The 10515-nt window shown below is 43.9% G+C and overlaps 1 long non-coding RNA gene across 1 annotated transcript; it reads left to right on the top strand.

The window, feature by feature from the left end:
• The first annotated feature begins 1792 nt into the window (after window positions 1-1792).
• Window positions 1793-5865, top strand: LOC138105850 (uncharacterized). Its single transcript, XR_011148732.1, has 3 exons — window positions 1793-2189; window positions 2887-3102; window positions 3200-5865. It is a non-coding gene; the product is annotated as an uncharacterized lncRNA (long non-coding RNA).
• Window positions 5866-10515: the final 4650 nt, after the last annotated feature.

The raw sequence follows: 10515 nt of genomic DNA, 5'->3' as shown, positions 1-10515 counted from the left end.
CAGAGGTATAAAGGAAAAACCTAGAAGCCTAGAAAATTAAAATGGGGTTGGAAGAGACAGAATCACAAAGTCACAGAATTGTTATGGTTGGAAGGTGATTATCTACTCCAACCCCTTTGCCAAGGCAGTGTCACCTAGAGCAGGTGACACAGGAACATGCCAAAGTGGGTTTGGGATGCCTCCATAGATGTGTCTCCACAACCTCCTTGGGCAGTCTGTTCCAGTGCTCTGCCACCCTCAGTGTAAAGACATTCTTCTTCACATTGAGGTAGAACCTTCTTGTGATTTAGTTTATTACCATTGCTCCTCGTCCTGTCACTGGGCAGCATGGAAAAGAGTCTGGCCCCGTGCTCTTGGCACCTGCCTTGGAGATATTTATATACATCAATGAGATCCCCTCTTCAGTCTTTTCTTCTCCAGACTGAACAGACCCAGCTTCTGCAGTCTCTTCTCATAAGAGAAATGCTCCAGACCCAAATCACCTTTGTGGGCCCCCCCTGGACCCTCTCCAGTAGCTCCTTGTCTTTCTTGTACTGAGGAGCCCAGAAGTGGACACAGCACTCCAGATGTGGCCTCACCAGGGCTGAGTAGATAGCAATGATCACCTCTCTCAACCTGCTGGCCACACTCTTCCCAATGTATCCTAGGATACCATTGGCCCTCCTGGCCACAAGGACGTATTGCCAGCTCACGGTCAACTTGTCACTCACCAGGATTCCCAGGTTCTTCTCTGCAGAGCTCCAGTAGGTCAGCCCCCAGCCTGTGCTGGTACTTGGGGTTATTCCTCCCCAGGTGCAGGACCCTGCACTTCCCCTTGCTGAACCTGATTAGAATGTTTCTCTCCACCCAATTGTCCAGCCTACAGATGTTACTCCAGATCTGCAGAAGTTACTTCTTCTGCCCTAAGGTGAGACCACTCTACATAGATGTTGGCTAAATTGTTCCCTAAGACCTCGGGTTATGGGGATCTCAGCCTTTCTCAGCAGCCTGTCCCAGTGCTTGGTGGTCTCCACCCTTTAAAAATGTTGCCTAAAATCTAAGCCAGCTCTGACCTGCTGCAGTTGAAGACTAAACATTGATGCAGTGTTTACCTTTAGCAAATAGGTTGAATTTATTTACATTTTAAAGGAAATATATTGATTAGGGATTTTTTCCTTATTTTTCTTGAGCAAGATATGTAAGAAGCCCTTACTTGCAATAATGTCAAGCCTTCCCCCTGAATTTTTTTGCCAGTCACTTGTCAAAGGGACAACAAAAGAGCAAAGATTGATTCAAGAAACAAAAATGTGTACTTGTCCAAAAGAGTTACGGTTTTGAGTAAAACATCCCCTTTCTGAAGTTAAATGAATGCTGTGGTTTCGTATCACACCCTCAGCTTTACAATAGGAATGGACTCTAGTGCAGAAACTGCTGGGCTTGTGCCAAGGGCTGACTGAGATGCGTTGGTCGGACGGGTTCACTGCAGGCTGGCTGGCTCTGGGACCCCAACCAGGTAGGCAGCAGGATGATTGCCATGTGTGAGCAGCCCCCTTGATGAAATCAAGGCACAGCTGCTTCCAGTCCCCCAGTCCAGCACTGCCTGGCACCCCACAAGCACCTCTCCCTGTCCCCAATGCCCCTCTGTGCTCTGCCGGGGGCTCCTCCCACGCTGTCCTATCCTGACCTCACAGCTGGGTCTGCAAAAAAAAAACCCAAATGAAACACACCTGATACTTGTTGCTGCCAGGAGGGGAAGTCTGGGATTCTTAAGTGTTGCTGCAGCCCCTGTGCTTGGCATTGGTTCAGCTCTGCTTGTAGCTGGCCACTCACGATAGCAAACATCTGATATCATGCTGTACATGAGATGTAACAAGCACACAAGCTTCCGGGAGGTACAGGGCACAGCAGAGAGCAACCATGTTCACATGAAGCAGTTTTGAGTCAGTCTTGGTGGGAAAACTCTTTTTGTACGTGACACAGAGGGGCAGAACATATGCTCTTTGTGGTGGGGAATGAATGGGTTAATTCAGCTGAATAACATCATGAATCAGCTGATGCTAGCAGTTTTCATAAGAAAAGGAAATACTTTACATAAGTAAAGGCTTACTAAAACTAGTAATAAAGAAAATGGAAGACAGGGAGGTTCATATGTAAGCCAGCCCACAGTCAAGGATGTGCAGTGCCCAGCTGCAAGTGCTAGAGCTCTCCAAGTAAGTGCAGAGAGATGATGCTATGTGCTATTGCTTTTGCTATTTGCTGCTTAGAAATGTCTCACTGAGAAAATCAAATGGAGTCATAAAATAGCAGTGAGTTGTTTATTTGCATGACTGTCCCAGCAGGAGAGTGCTGGTTTGCATGTGATTTGAAATCCCAGGGAGGACGGGGTATAAACCAGGGAATGCTCATCCAAGATTGCAAAGTATGTTCCAGCAACCCTAGCAGCTCCCAGGGGAGAAAAACTCTCATAAATTATGTTTTACTTGCCTCACTAGTATCACATGGAGTTTCTGACACAGGGCTTTTCTGTGCATTATCAAGATTTTAGCTGATGTAAAAGGTTTCTTAAAGCTTTTTGAAAGCCATTTCTCCATGGCAATAAGAGGTAGGATTCAGAATGACTATTAGGACCCCACTGCTGCTGGCTTACTTTACGAGGGTGTGAAGCTCAGTTTCTGTAGGAGATGGGAATGGTTATTCCTCACTAGCACGTAGTGTGGCAGAGCTACTGATGTCCAGCTGTGTTTGAATACTTTCTTTAGCCTCTCATTCAGTGCCTGGTGGATCATGCAGTGCTCACCTTGCCATGGCTAAGTGTCATCAGCACTCTGGAGCAGCAAGCTCAGTAGCTCCCATGGTAGGTAAATTAGGCACTCTGGGTTTACTCTCTGCTTTTGTCTGCCACCTTAGCACCTCACAGTCCTGCCAACTCCATGGGATGGTCAGAGTTGCCAAAGCTCTACTCCTGAAGCCAGTTTTCCATTGGTTTCTCAGTTAGTCTCTGCCCCCATCTACCTCAGCGTATCTATGCAAGTATGCTTTGTGCATAACGCACCATTTTGGTGTGTGAAGTGTTTCATTGATCCAAGATATGCCACGGATGTTTCCAAGGAGTCACACTAAAAGGTATGCTTTCTATCTTGTATGTCAGTCCCTGCATTTAACTCAGGCTGTGGAAATAAGACTGTGAGTGTGTAAGTGCAAATGAATCTCTGGATTACAGTGCCTGAGTCTCACCAGGATGAATGTGTCTTCCGTTGCCATGCAATGTTCTGCTGTGAGAGCCTGGGTGTCCAAGAAAGAGGGCAGAACACCAAGCAGCTAAGAAAAGGTGTTTAAAAAAAAAAAAAATCATCAAATATGTAATCATCCTAAAGTACACAAAGTTCTTCCCCATGAAGGAAGAAGAGCCCCAGGATCAGCATAAAGATTCGAGCTGTTACATGATGTTCTTCATCTTTGAATTAATCCGTGTGCCAGGAGCAAAGGCAGCGCAGCTGTGCTGGAGCTGCTGCTGGTGTTTCCAAGCCATGTGGTTAGCAGGCACCGAGGGGAGTCATCTTTAGAAGCACAGTTGAGGACTGAAGGCAAGTCTGTGTGAAGGCATCTCAAACCATTGGCACCCTTGCTACGCACAGCAGGCATTTCAACAAGCGGTGAAAAGCAGCTGCTGGGGGAACTCCCACAGGACACCCCAGCTCTACAGAGAGCTTTCAGGAATCAGGAAGGGACATTTATTACCTACTTGTGCTATTGCATCATTTAGGGACACTAGTCACATCTCAAAACTCCTTCTTTTTTATATCCCTGTCAGCTTGGGTCTCTTGACAGACCTTTGCAGCTTTTAGACAAGAAAATTCTAGGATTCTTTATTAAGATTTATACTCCAAACCAGATAAAGTTTTTTATGTGTAATGTGGGGTATATTAAAGTTAGGGGAGCCAGATTCCAGCAGCTCAAAGTGGAGCTACAAAATCTGTGCCTCTCCTCAAACTGGATTTCTGGAGCAGCCCAGGTAACTTTTTTTGCTCAGTCTTCATTAAATGAGAGAGGTCTGGACTCCGCGGCCTGTGTTCGCAGATCCTGAGTGTAATTGTATGTAATTTCTGACTGTGATAAAGAATCTTTAACGGTAAAAGGCACTACAGAAACACAACAGAGATAAAATCAAAATAACTTGAAATTGGAACACTTGAAAACTTGGCAGAGAATCCGCTTAGGAAGTTTACATGGCAGGGAGGAGTGTGATCCCCCAAATGCTGGGGATTACATTTCCAAAATTACAGCAGGGATATGCAATAACAACTCCATAATATTTTGATTAGGAAGGAAGCAAATAACATACTGCAGGATGCTGCTGTCATAGCACACCCCTTGGCAACACCCTCTTTAAAGAAAAAAAAAAAGGTGAGGAAAAAGGAAATCATCCCACTGCTTAAAGATAGGGGTAGAAATCAATGCTTGGAGAAGGCATTTGCAGGCATTCCTTCCCTTACCACCATTTTCCTCTCTGAACCCATCAAACAGAAATCCGTGTTTATAGAAACCCAGTTGTAGCCAAGTATAAAAACTCATCTTCAAGTCTCCTGCAGCCAGCGACAGTTTCTTTGGGATCTGGCTAGCCTAACAGGCTTTCCTCCCCTTTCATGTACATTCTCGATGTTCTTCACTTCTGGTCAGTCTCATTAACTCAGCACACACCTTTCATGGGCTCCAGGCTCTCACACAGTGACATGCAGAGAGGAGAACTCAGTTATAATGATCACTTGTCATAGTTTGGGGGTTGAGGACATTTGAGACTGAGGCTGAAAATGCAGCTGTAGCAGGAACTGTTCTGGCTTTGTGGGCTGACTTTTTCTTGAAACCGGGGTGTTAAAATAGCACTATCAGTTCCTCTCTCATGAGTGCCCACCACATCACCTAAAATAGAAAAATGTCCCAAAGGCCATGTGTCTGCCCAGGGCACAGCAGGAAGCTGGAGTGCTATTCTTTCCAACACTGCAATATCAGCACTCTGCATCTGGGTTCTGTTTTCATCCTGCAGGGCCTTTCTTGATGCATGTCATGACATTTCTTAAACATAAAAAAAATCCTAATGTAGGCCCACAAAGTATTTCCAAATACTAGATTGGGAAATAGAAGTCATAATTCTACTATAATTAAAAAATAATAAATGCAATTGAGAAATTTATTTCACAGCACACAGTAATTCCCCCACATCTTATCCCAGTTAATCCCTTAATGTGATAGTTACCTATTTCTTGTCTGTATGATGGGGGCTAATGATTTCAACACCCTTTTTCTGTCTACCGTTCCCCATTACTTCACGGTTACAAGCCATGCTCTTCTTTTGAGATATCTAAAGGATTAGTATTGTTAGGATAAACTCTCCAGTAATACTTAACTCCCAGTACACATGACTTGGTTTTAGCCTGCTGCTTGCTGCCTGAAGAAGAGCCTCTGTGCCCAAAAACATGTGTTTCGCATTTTCAGTTATATCTCTAGGCTGAAAAGAGAAGGTCCCCTTCAGTCTTGTCTCACTGCAACTATTAATTTGATAGTTTGAACTTACTAACCAGCATCATTGTTAGCTCTGAGCAGTTTTAATGTGGGAGTGACAATATGTCCTTCTCTTCTGTGAGGAGTCTTATTTCAGACAGAGCAACTACCTCACAGTGAGAGAACAGGCTTGGAAGAGGCTGAAATTAAGAAGAGCTGGGTTATATTCCTGACCCCTCCATTATACAGTTTATACAATTAGACATAATGACAAAGTTAGTACTTGGTATCTGGCATCCGGTCCTCCCACAGATTTCAGCAACACTGTGGATTCATGGCTTTTCTGGGTTCTCCTCTCTAAGTATTCCTATTGCTAAATACTGAGTGTCAGCAGTTAGCAAGTAAATCCACTCACAGATAGCCGGTGGGAAGCCTTCCAATCCAAACCGAACATTTGGCCTTATTTTTGACACCTCAATACTGTCTTTTAGCCATAACTAATCTCCTTGTAGTAGGTCACTAGATAATACACAAGTTACCAATTACAGAGTCTTTATATCATCCTCCAAAGTAAAAGAGGCTCCAAAGTTAATTTTACCACTCTGAATGCCTCATGACTATTGTTGCAACGCTAATGAAGTGGCAGAGGGAACAAAGGGGAAGGAATATTTTCAGAATCGCAGGAGTTGTAACAAACATAAGTTTAGGCACATCAAAAAAAAGTGAGTGAAGTGCAGTGGAAACCTATTACGAAGATCTCAAACAGTGTTGTGAAATTAGAAATTCATCTGCTTGCTGGTGTTTTCCTCTGTGCTTGTGCATAATGGAAAGGCTAAAAATTCTAACATCAAACCCAAACAAAAAAGAAGAAAGCCTGTTTACCTACAGTGCAACTGTGGTGGAACCTGCCCTCCTCAGCCCACCAGCAGCAGTGAGACTTGGACTAGCCAAAGCTCCTCAAGGGTTAGAAGCATCAATATTTTCACCTGTAAGCACACCCCCCCAGAGTTTCACTACTGACTTGCAGAGAGGCTGCTGAATATCTCAGTGCCTCTGAGACATGAGATCATTTTCAGTGCAGCAGCCTGGTGTCCCCAGGCAGTAGGAGGAGGCTCCTTCACAGGAGAAAGCCATTTATATGGGCCTTATGGTGGTCCTGTCCACCTGCCGTTGACACCAGCACTCATCTACTCCCAAAAGAGCCCATTGATGGAGTTCAATCAGGAAAACCTAAGCTACAGAACAATTTCCCCAAGCAGCTCAGTCTTCTGGGTGGGTTGTTGGACTTCTAAGACCAGCATGTGTGTATGGCACATGCACAAAGCAGCTGTGCTACTTTGTTATTCAACATTTACAATTGTCAGGAATGCTGGTCCCACCTAAATCCTCTTGTAGCTCTGGGCTTTAATTAGCAATGTGTCCAAAATACTTTGAGTGCTTCTGGACGATAGTTATAGGTGCTTACAGACAATGCTGGATGGTGCCAGAAGCCTTGTCCTGCAAAGGGAAATGCAGCCGGGTGTTGATGAGTGTCACGGGTACTTAGGCTCGCTCAAACAAGCTAACAAATTCATTTCTATCGACATCTCCATTTATAGCTTCTCTGTGTATTTAACAAAGGAACATCGATGGTAAAATAACTGACAGAAAAAGACAGGACTTGCATTAAACTATTGTGGCTAATGAGCATGAAATCGGGAACTGAAGGTAATGAGACCCAAGTCAGCTTCCTCCAGTTCATGCCAAACCTTGACTACAGTAATAAGGAGGTACAAACTGAACAAATGTGGAGGAGCACTAGCATGACTAACTCCAGTTGCATATCCTGGTGTATTTACTTTCCAGCTTCATGTAAAGCTCTTCCCTGTGTAGGACCAGGCCAGTGCTAACAGGAGATCAGCAGCCCTTTCCTGGTACCCAGTGCTGTTCACTGCTCTGCTTTGCTTCCCTCGTGCTTATCCTTTTCTGCCTTCTGAAAATGGCTGTTTCTAGGACATGAGCAGTCCCTGGGCAGTGGGTAGCTGCCTGGCTGCCTGCACATGTACAGGGCCAGCACAGAGCATCCACACTGCAGCTACCAGCAGTAGCCATGCTTCTGCTCTGTTGGGGAGCTGCTCTCTTATAAAAACCACAACTCTCAGAAAAACGTCTCACACAAGATGACAAATGCCTTGCTTATAGGCTGACACATTATCTGAACACAAATATATCCATATAGCCTATCTTGCACTTTAATTTGATGAACTGCAGCATCCCAGCTTCGATTGATAATTGTGCTAATTTTCCCATCTAAATTAAGCTGTGTAATGCTTAGGGACAAAACCAGTCACATTATGATGTGTATTAGAGTAACGTTGTACAAACATCATGAGCAAACCCCATTGTGATGATCATCAGCGGCCTTTCTTATAGCAAGCAAAGAGAAGGCATTGGAAACATGGCAGGAATTTTTCTTTGCAGAGTCAGGAAAGGGAGCTGGAATTGGTTCATCCAGGCATAGAAGCTCAGAGGCTCATTTTTGTAAGGCTGCTGATGGCTTGTCCTCTTTTCTTCCCCAAATATATTTCTCTAGACCCTATGTAATGGCTTGGAAAGAGCCTCAGAGAGACAAACTTGTCCCTCTGAATTAGTGGGTGGGAGGTCACATCACCTGCGAGGAGGTGGGCATGAGATTCAAGCCCAGCAGGGGGTAAGCCTGTAATGAAACTGGTCTCTGTAGGAGCCAAGTTTTGGTGATCCCTCTTGAGATCTAGGCTGAAAGAAGAGTCTATGTAAGTTTTGAGAAGGATTGTTACCTTTTGATTTCTTGTTTCATGTAGCTGCACAGGACATACAACTATCAGAGTGCAGAAACCTTGGCAATAACTGCAATGACTGCAGACAGAACTAACAGGGTTTATCTTCATCTGAGAGAAGAGCTGGATCTCCTGTCAGTGGGCTTGAAACACAGGCTCCCTCCGAGGGGTCAACTGTGATTGTTACTAAGGAGGTCACAGCAAGTTTAACCTTCGGCAGACAGAGCAGGATGTTTTAGTCCTTTGTCCCTTTATGGCCTCTTCTAAACCAAGGATGGGAGAATTACACCACTCTCCCTCAGCTTCACACGTGGTTTGTTTGTTTTGGGTTTTGGACACAAATGCCAGACAAATTGTACCTAATTCTACATAATCTGCGGGTAGCTGAGCACCAGATATATCACACTGAAAGTCACAGCCCCCAGAGTACCTTATCCTCTTCCCCCTCAAATGGGGAAACATGCCTTTGGGAGACTTTAGGATTTTGTGCTGCATCTTTGATGAACCAATTGCAAGTCCGTCAATGGGGAAAATAAGCAGTCATGGTCTCTGGTGGGACTCAGAGGGACTGGAAGGAAAAGGTGGCATGTTTATCTCACAGGGCAGGGAGCAGGGACCACTCAATCCCCTGATTGATTGCTGTAGCAAAAATGTGCCAGCAAAGAGCCGTGACCACCAGACTTGCTCTACATTGTGTTAGTAATTCAAGTGGATTGAGCAGCACATACAGGTTTATCATGCATGCAATTGATTTGCATTTATTGAGCTTTATCCTGCTTCCAACTGGATATTTGCAATACCAACCTGCATATTTCTCTTCAGACATACTGTTTCTATGTGATTGAACAATTCTCATGAAGTAACTGAGACAAAAAAAAAATGGCCTCATTTTTGGCACTTTCTATGGAGAGCTTGATTAGAGAGGTCTGGCATAAACAACTCAGCATCTCTGCTCCAGCCACACTGTAATGTCTCCACAAAAATGAAATCAAAAGTTGGACACACATTTTTGCCTTGAAGGAATAAATGCCCCCCAAATCCCATCTGCTACCACAGCAAGAGGGTTTTGAGCTTCTGCTTTTCAGTGACAGCAAGAGCAAAACCTGCAAAAGAAATGAAAAATCAGAGTAGAGCGCAATTTCAGAAGGGGGGTTCTCCAGGGCTGTGCAGAAGGCCAGCTCCCCCAGGTCCCCCCTCCCATGGGTGTGCCCACCAGAGCACCCTGCCAGCCCTCGGTGCACACACAGCACAGCCACATTGCTCACGTTCCTGCCACACGCACATCGAGCCCATGCTGGAAGAAACTTAGGCTTAGAAGAGCCTTGAAATCTGGTTTTGCCACTGTTCATTTCTTCTAAAGGAAATTATATTTAATGAAAATACCTGAGACACAAAGCAGCTTGTTTTCATTTTAATTAGCAGTTATGGTTGCTAATTAAGGCAATACCAAAATAATTGTGTCATAGTTCAGAGGTAATGCCCATATTTCTCTGTGCCAGATAAACAAGATTATGATCTTTAGCCATAGTCCCAGAACAGATAATACTCTACTAATAATTTTTGCAGGGCTTAATTTAACATGTGTATGAGAGAGAAGAACTGTGTAGCTTTTGTTGTATGGTGAAGGACATATGTCATATAAAGATGGAGGGAGAGGTCGCAACTGTCCCTTGTCCTAGAGTTGAAACACAATGAGCCAAATAATAATTTTCAAGTGATCTCATGTTCCTCACTTCCCATAGTTTTTAAAATCTTCTTTGTATGTTGAAAAATATATACACTATCTTATTTTTATATGTATTACATATAATATATAATTCTGTTGGTATGAATTTTCTGTGCCTAGTGCCTTCACATAGACACATCTTTGACCATTTACCCAGGGAAGCACTCACTGAACAAGATTTATTTCCTGCAACCAACTAAACAGTCTTTTTTTTAAGAAGTCAAGAAAAGCATATCCTCCACAAAAGCTAATTCATGCAGCATGACTCTTCAAATATATAGTCTAGCAACACACAAGTGTTGGAAGTAGCCCAAAAGATCCTTGAAAACACTTCTAATTGATTAATTCAGCAGGGTAGCACCATGGAAATTATTGATTTTAGTCTACCAGACCTCCCTCTGACCTTTTTACAGCCTCTGTTGATGGGTACTTGAACGGAAAAAATTTAAGTACAAATGGCAATATAACAATAGCACCCAGATTCCCATCATTTTAATATATCAAATTGACTGTTTAAGA

The sequence above is a fragment of the Aphelocoma coerulescens genome, chromosome 2 (assembly GCF_041296385.1).
Source record: "Aphelocoma coerulescens isolate FSJ_1873_10779 chromosome 2, UR_Acoe_1.0, whole genome shotgun sequence".
Taxonomy (NCBI): domain Eukaryota; kingdom Metazoa; phylum Chordata; class Aves; order Passeriformes; family Corvidae; genus Aphelocoma; species Aphelocoma coerulescens.
Note: the sequence above shows the minus strand (reverse complement) of the source record. Positions and strands in the feature narration are given on the sequence as shown.